Source organism: Tachyglossus aculeatus, chromosome 10 (assembly GCF_015852505.1).
Source record: "Tachyglossus aculeatus isolate mTacAcu1 chromosome 10, mTacAcu1.pri, whole genome shotgun sequence".
Taxonomy (NCBI): domain Eukaryota; kingdom Metazoa; phylum Chordata; class Mammalia; order Monotremata; family Tachyglossidae; genus Tachyglossus; species Tachyglossus aculeatus.
This window is the reverse complement of record NC_052075.1, coordinates 6,285,938-6,294,525: the sequence shown is the minus strand read 5'-3', so window position 1 is coordinate 6,294,525 and position 8,588 is coordinate 6,285,938.

Genomic DNA, 8,588 nt, shown 5'->3' with positions numbered 1-8,588 from the left:
CTAAGCTTCCACCCAACGGTCCCTTGCACTTGGGGTTCGACTGCTAATCTGAGCAACACTTGTACACTGAAGCTGTAAAGTTTTAGCACTGTATACACTGAAGGTAGGGAAACATAGGAACGGTGCCCAGTCTGCCTAGCGTGATGACTTACAAAAAATCTGGATCCAGCCTTGGTTTCAAGATAGCTGCTAAATAGATCCAGCTGGATGCAGGGACTGATCCCACTGCTGTCATTGTCCCCCCTACTTCAAGGAGATCTGCATCCCAAAAGCCAAGGTGGAGCTAAATCTCTCCCTGCCCTCAGAGCAATGAAGTGTTAATATTCATTCATTCATTCAGTCAATCATATTTATTGAGCGCTTACTGTGTGCAGAGCACTGTACTAAGCGCTTGGGAAGTACAGGTCGGCAACAATACTAGCAGTGGTATTATATGTTTACTAGGAGTCAAGTATACAACATACAACAGTACATTCATTCGATTGCATTTATTGAGCACTTACTGTGTGCTTGGAAAGTACAATTCAGCAATAGAGACAATCCCTGCCCACAACGGGCTCACAGTCTAGAAGGGACGAGACAGGCATCGAGACAAGTAAACAGGCATCAATATAAATAAATAGAATTATAGGTATATGCACATTAATATAAATAAATAGAATTATAAATAGGTACATATATACACAGGTGCTGGGGGGAGGGGGTAGAGCAAAGGGAGCGAGTTGGGGTGGTGGGAGGGAGAGCAGAGGAAAGGGGGGCTTAGTCTGGGAAGGCCTCCTGGAGGAGGTGAGCTTTGAATGATTTTGAAGGGGCGAAGTGTGATTGTTTGGCAGATTTGAGGAAGAAGGGCATTCCAGGCCAGAGGTAGGAGGCAGGACAGGTGAGAAAGAGGCACAGTGATAAGGTTAGCACTGGAGGAGCAGAGAGTGCGGGCTGGGATGTAGAAGGAGAGAAGGGAAGTGAAATAAGAAGGGGCAAGGTGATGGAGAGCTTTGAAGCCAATAGTGAGGAATGCTTGCTTGATAAAGAGGTTGAGAGGCAACCACTGGAGATTTATGAGGAGGTAGTGACATGCCCAGAGCGTTTCTGTTGAAGGATAATCCGGGCAGCAAAGTGAAGTATGGACTGAAGTGGGGAGAGACAGGAGGTTGGGAGATGAGAAAGGATGCTGATATTGAGAAGCAGTGTGATCTAGTGGATAGAGCGCAGGGAGTCAGGAGCACCTGGGTTCTAGTTCCACCATTGCTGTTTGTCTGCTTGGTGACCTTGGGCAAGTCACTTAACTTCTCTGGGCCTGAGTTACCTCATCTGTAAAGTGGTGATTAAGACTGTCAGCCCCACTTGGAACAGGGACTGTGTCCAACCTGATTACCTTATATCTACCCCAGCACTTGGCATAGAGTAAGTGCTTAACTAATACCATTAAAACAAAAAAAAATAAAAACAAAGAACATATTCAAGTTGGACAGGGATTAAGTTGGAGGGAAAACAGGTACTGAATTTCCATTTTACAAATGAGGAAATGAAGGCCTAGAAAAGTCAAAGGGCTTGCCCCAGGTCACCAAAGAGGGCAAGTGGTAGAGCGGGAATTAGAACCCAGGGCCGCTGGCTCCCATTCCTGTGCTCTGTCTACTAGGCCACGCTCCTTCTCAACAGTGGGTGGATCATGGCCTCAGAACTTGGAGTTAGAGCCCAGCTCTTCAAATACCCTGACCTAAGGCCCAGAGTGCAGTGGAGGAGGAAACAAGGATGGATGGGGCAGGAGCCAGACCAGCAGGCCGGTCCCAGAAACTGCCCCAGAGGAGCAGGCTCTGTGCTCTTCTTCAAACTCTCCCCCCACTGTCAGCCTCCACTTTCAGAAAGTGGAGACGCAGCCAGTCTAAAGCAACAGTCCAGAAGCCACATCAGGCTGCAGCTGGCTCTCTGAGAAAGCGCAATGACCCTGGGCGAGGAGGCTCAGGGCAGGTATTGCCATTGGCCATAGTTACTGCCCTCCTGGGCCCCCAACTTTCCTCACCTCCCTCCTCAACCAGCAGGCTCAGGGGGTCAGGGGTGGGGGAGACAGTGGATGGGGCTCTGATGTTCCAATAGAAGTTTCTCTGGCCTAGGCAGTGACCCCACTCAGTGTCCCTGTCATCCCTGCTCTCCATTTCCTGTGCGGCAGGATACAGGCCCCAAACGTCTGGGGGCCCTGAGGTGTGGTGAATTGGATGTTGCCGCCAGCCCGGGCCGGGCCCGGTGCTAGACAGCGTGGCTCAGTGGAAAGAGCCCGGGCTTTGGAGTCAGAGGTCATGAGTTCAAATTCCAACTCCGCCAATTGTCAGCTGTGTGACTTTGGGCAAGTCACTTAACTTCTCTGGGCCTCAGTTCCCTCATCTGTAAAATGGGAATTAAGACTGTGAGCCCCTACGAGGGACAACCTGATCACCTTGTAACCTCCCCAGCGCTTAGAACAGTGCTTTACACATAGCTCTTAATAAATGCCATTATTATTATTATTATTATTAGACAGGATCTGGCTCGGTGTCTGATACTAGACTGTGAGCCCGCTGTTGGGTAGGGACCGTCTCTATATGTTGCCAACTTGTACTCCCCAAGCACTTAGTACAGTGCTCTGCACACAGTAAATGCTCAATAAATACGATTGAATGAATGAATGATACAGCCTGACGACTGCCTTGGTTTGAAGATGGTGGGAGGACCCAAAGGGACAGGAGCTTGGAGACTGAGGGATCCTAGGGGTAAGACTGGAACATAGAGCTCCTGCAGGGGAAAGATGTATCAAATGCAGCTGGTCGGGATGCCGGGAACTCAAGTGACTCAGACCTGGCCTCCTCACTCCAGCAGCCTTCCTCTCCCTCTGGGGGAAAATTTGACAAGAACCACTCCAACACGTTAAACCACAGAATCTCCCCCACTGAAAGTGAAACAAGAGAAGGATCTGGGTTCTAATCCCAGCTCCGCCACATTCATTCATTCATTCAATCGGATTTATTGAGTGCTCACTCTGTGCAGAACACTGTACTAAGCGCTTGGGAAGTACAAATTGGCAACATGTCTGCTGGGTGACCTTGGGCAAGTCGCTTCACTTCTCCGGGCCTCAGGTATCTCACCTGTAAAGTGGGGATTGAGAGCGTGAGCCCCATGTGGGACAGGGACTGTGTCCAACCTGATGAATTTGTATCTAGCCCAGTGCTTGGCACATAGTAGCGCTTAGCAAGTACCATCATTATTTTGATTACTATTCAATGCAATCAGGGCCAGCCCTTGCCCCTCACAGGCCCAGAGTGAGAAACTAGCCCCAGACAGGATTCCCACACAGGCCCAGGGAAGGGCATCTCTGGACCAGCTCTGGCTGCCCGCCGCTGCCAAGTGGGGTCCAGGGTGGACACGACCCTTTTCCCAGGCACGTGGGCCAGTAGCCACAGCTGCATCCCAGCCCAGGCAGATGCGACAGCCCCGTCTGGAAAACGCAGCGGCCGCTGGGTTACAGGAAGGAAGACGGGCCTCCCCCAGCCGGTCGGAGTCCAGCTGGCCATCAGCATCCAGGGCGGGGGCAGATGCTCGGATATCTCCTCTCCATCCTCGGAGGGTGGCTCAGCCCTGAGCCCACCCACGGAGGGGTCGATGGACAGGAGGCGGGGGAGGAGAGAGGGAAAGAGAGGGGTCGCAGCTGTCGAGCGTTCGCCACGCTGAAAGAGACAAGGCCACGAGCCTCTGCACAAACACCGCGCCGCTCTGGGGAGTTCGGGTTGGAGATCAGGTTTAGCCAACCAGTCATCGGCGATCCCGAATTAGATTCCTGTTTGGCGAGGCCTACCCGCTTTTTAAGGATGAGCCCCGTTTGAGTCAATCAATCAATCAATCGTATTGAGTGCTTACTGTGTGCAGAGCACTGTACTAAGCGCTTGGGAAGTACAAGTTGGCAACATATAGAGACAGTCCCTACCCAACAGTGGGCTCATAGTAAGCGCTTAGCAAGTACCATCATTATTTTGATTACTATTCAATGCAATCAGGGCCAGCCCTTGCCCCTCACAGGCCCAGAGTGAGTAACCAGCCCCAGACAGGATGCCCACACAGGCCCAGGGAGACAGAGAACAAAACCAAACATACTAACAAAATAAAATGAATAGAATAGATATGCACAAATAAAATAGAGTAATCATCATCATCATCAATTGTATTTATTGAGCGCTTACTATGTGCAGAGCACTGTACCAAGCACTTGGGAAGCACAAATTGGCAACATATAGAGACAGTCCCTACCCAACAGTGGGCTCACAGTCTAAAAGGGGGAGACAGAGAACAAAACCAAACATACTAACAAAATAAAATGAATAGAATAGATATGCACAAATAAAATAAATAAATAAAGAGTAATAAATATGTACAAACATATATACATATATACAGATGCTGTGGGGAAGGGAAGGAGGTAAGAGGGGATGGAGAGAGGGACGAGGGGGAGAGGAAGGAAGGGGCAGGGACAGGGACTGAGTCTGACCTGATGGGTGACCTTGTGTTTACTCCAGCACTTCACATTGTGCTTGGCACATTAGTAAGCGCTCAACGAGTTGTATCAACCCAGTAGAGGAGCAGTGTGGTCTAGTGTAAAGAGCACAGGCCCGGGAGTTAGAGGACCACTTAGTACAGTGCTTGGTACATAGTAAGTGCTTAACAAATGCCAATATTATTAATAATAATAATACCAGCTCTGCCTCTTGACTGCGAAGTGACCTTGGGCAAATCACTTAACTTTTCTGCGCCTCAGTTATCGCAATCTGTAAAATGGGGATTCAATACCTGTTCTCCCTCCTAATTCATTCAATCGTATTTATTGAGCGCTTACTGTGTGCAGAGCCCTGTACTAAGCGCTTGAGAAGTACAAGTCGGCAACATACAGAGACGGTCCCTACCCAGCAACGGGCTCACAGTCTAGAAGGGGGAGACAGACAACAAAACCAAACATGTGGACAGGTGTCAAGTTGTCAGAACAAATAGAATTAAAGCTATATGTAAATCATTAACAAAATAAATAGAATAGTAAATATGTACAAGTAAAATAACTACAGTAACCTGTACAAATATATATACAAGTGCTGTGGGGAGGGATAGGAGGGTCAGCTGTGTGACTTTGGGCAGTCACTTCACTTCTCTGAGCCTCAGTTACCTCATCTGTAAAATGGGGGAAATCTATATCTATATATAGAGAGAGTGTGGGGCAGGCCAGGCTTGGGGTGAGGCTCTGAGGGAGGAGGCTGCTCTCTCAATAATAATAATAATGATAGCATTTATTAAGCGCCCTCCTAATGAGAGTGTGAGCCCCAGATGGGACAGGAACTGATAAACTTGTACCTACCCCAGTGCATTAGAACAGTGCTTGATACATGGTAAGCACAAACAATTACCATTAAAATCCACCCTCTCCCCTTTCTCCTCACTCTTCTGCCACCCCCAACCTCATGTGCTTTGTCCCCCTTAAGCTAACTGATCCATCTTACTTCATTCTTCTCTTTCCACCACTGACCTCTCACTCACATCCTCCCTCCTGCCTGGAACCCCCTCCCTGTTCACATCTGATAGACCTCTGCTCTCCCCATCTTCAAGACCCTTCTGAAATCACACTTTCTCCCAGGGGCCTTTCCTGATTAATCTCTCAATCACCCCACGATTACTCTAATTATTTATTTATTTATTTTACTTGTGCATATCTATTCTATTTATTTTATTTTGTTAGTATGTTTGGTTTTGTTCTCTGTCTCCCCCTTTTAGACTGTGAGCCCACTGTTGGGTAGGGACTGTCTCTATATGTTGCCAATTTGTGCTTCCCAAGCGCTTAGTACAGTGCTCTGCACATAGTAAGCGCTCAATAAATACGATTGATGATGATGATGATGATGTCAGCCTTTCTGTGCCACCTCGGCACTTGGTTACTCACTCCCCGCCCCAAGTAAGCACTTAGGGACATATCTTTAAACTCTATTGCCTCCTAACTGTAATTTATTTTAGCGTCTACTTCCCTCTAGATTGCAAGCTCCCTGAGGGCAGGGACTGTGTCCAACTCTACTGTACTCTCCCAAAACAGTAGCACACAATAAGCACTAAAGTATTATGACTACTACTACTTAAAAGAGAGGCATTCGAAAGTCAAGGGTCTTAGTTTAGGTTGACCTCCCCCATTAGACTGTAAGCTCCTTGTGGGGAGGGAAAGTGACTTGTGCTACTGATGACTTTCCCAAGTGCTTAGTACAGTGCACCAAGAGGGCACTCAATAAATACTGCTACCATTACTACTGCAGATGATGACAGCAATTCACTAGCTATTCCCTTATCCTTCCACCCCTGCCTTCAAGTAAGGATGTGTGCTGAGCCTAGAATGAAAATTTAAACAAAACACCTTTGATTTAATCACCAAATGAGACCTTTGAAAACTGGCCCATTCATTTTGTCAAGGACAGTGTTGGTGAAACATGGCTCAGTGGAAAGAGCACGGGCTTTGGAGTCAGAGGTGATGGGTTCAAATCCCAACTCTGCCAATTGTCAGCTGTGTGACTTTGGGCAAGTCACTTAGCTTCTCTGGGCTTCAGTTCCCTCATCTGTAAAATGGGGATTAAGACTGTGAGCCCCTCGTGGGACAACCTGATCACCTTGTAACATCCCCAGTGCTTAGAACAGTGCTTTGCACATAGCACTTAACAAATACCATCATCATTATTATTATTATTATACCTCCATTCTCCCATCTGGGGAGAGGGCTGCCCAAGAAATCCAGGATTATTCCAATAATCCCAACTCAAGGCATTGTTGTAGTAGTAGTGGTAGCAATAGTATTTATTAAGCACTTAACTGCATGCTGAACACTGCATATTAAGAGCTGGGAAAGGGTAGACAGGTGGAAATTAGACATAGTCCCTTTTCCACAAGGGGCTCACGATCAATGAATATATGTCCGGAGGACTGGAGATGGACACGTTGGAAGCAATGAAATACTAAAGCATTAAAGCAACATAGGAGATAAGGAGAAATATGCAGTACACGAAATAAAAATAAAGATGAGTCTGCCGATGTGACAACTTTTGCTCTCGTAGTCACCCACTCAGTCCCACAGCGCTTACGTCCATATCTGTAATTTATTTAGATTAATATCTGTCTCCCCCTCTAGACTATAAACTCATGGTGGGCAGGGACTGTGTCTACCAACTCTGTTATATTGGACTCTCCCAAGCACTTAGCACAGTGTACTGCACATAGTAAGTGCTCAAAAAATACAATTGATTGATTACGTTGGATGAAGCCACTACTGCCAGCACAACCGTGAAGAGTAGCAAGGCTCCTTGACCTCCTCCGAGAGGCCTCCAATGAAGCCATCTTTTCCCAGAACCCCTGTCCCTTCTGCATCAACTAAACACTTGGACATGTTCCCTTTGATCCCTAGCTATTCACCCCACCACACTTACGTACATTCCCGTAGATTATTTATTTCTATTAATGTCTGTCTTCTCCTCTAGACTGCAAACTCAGTGTAGGCAGGGAGCGAGTCTACCAACTTTGTCTTATTCTCTCGCTCGCTTAATACGATGCTCTGCACACATTGAAGTACTGTTGATTGATTGATTCTTGAACTGATACTTTATCATTTGAAATCTATGTGTAGTTTATTTCAGTGTCTGCCTCCTCCGTGAGAGACTCTCCGGAGGGGCAGTAGTTCAGAAGAAACAGGAGCTGAGGTTTCCTGCAACTGCTGGAGGTTATGAAGTGACTTCTCTTCCGAGTGTTACCGTCGTTCACCATGACACCAAGCAGATGTCTGGAAGGACCAAGATTACACCCCCACCTCCACTGAGTTGTGTCCAGCATCTGAGCCCCATCACGGAATCGACCAACCAGTACAGTAGTAAGTCCTGTTTGATCGCCTGTAATGTGAGGTGCGTTGCAGTAAGCGCTTCAGGGACTACAGTGATCCCTGTCCTCATCATCATCATCAATCGTATTTATTGAGCGCTTACTATGTGCAGAGCACTGTACTAAGCACTTGGGAAGTACAAATTGGCAACATATAGAGACAGTCCCTACCCAACAGTGGGCTCACAGTCTAAAAGGGGGGAGACAGACTCAGTATGTCAAGGAGCATACAGTCTAATAACAATAATAATGATGGTATTTAAGTGCTAACTCTGCATCAAGCACTGTTCTAGGTGCTGGGGTAGATACAAGCTAATCATTCAATCATATTTATTGAGCGCTTACTCTGCACAAAGTACTATAATCAGGTTGGACACAGTCCTTGTCCCACATTCATTCATTCATTTGTATTTATTGAGTGCTTACTGCGTGCAGAGCACTGTACCAAGTGCTTGGGAGGTAGGCCGCTCCCAGTCTTAACCCTTATTTTACAGGAGAGGGAACTGAAGCACAGAGACGGGAAGCGACTTGCCCAAAGTCACACAGAAGACAAGTGGCAGAGCTGGAATTAGAAGCCAGATCCTTCTGAATCCCAGGCCTGTATCCTATCCACTAGGCCGTGCTGTTTCCTCTCTAATCAAGTCAATCTATCAGTAGCATTAATTAAGCACTTACCATGAACA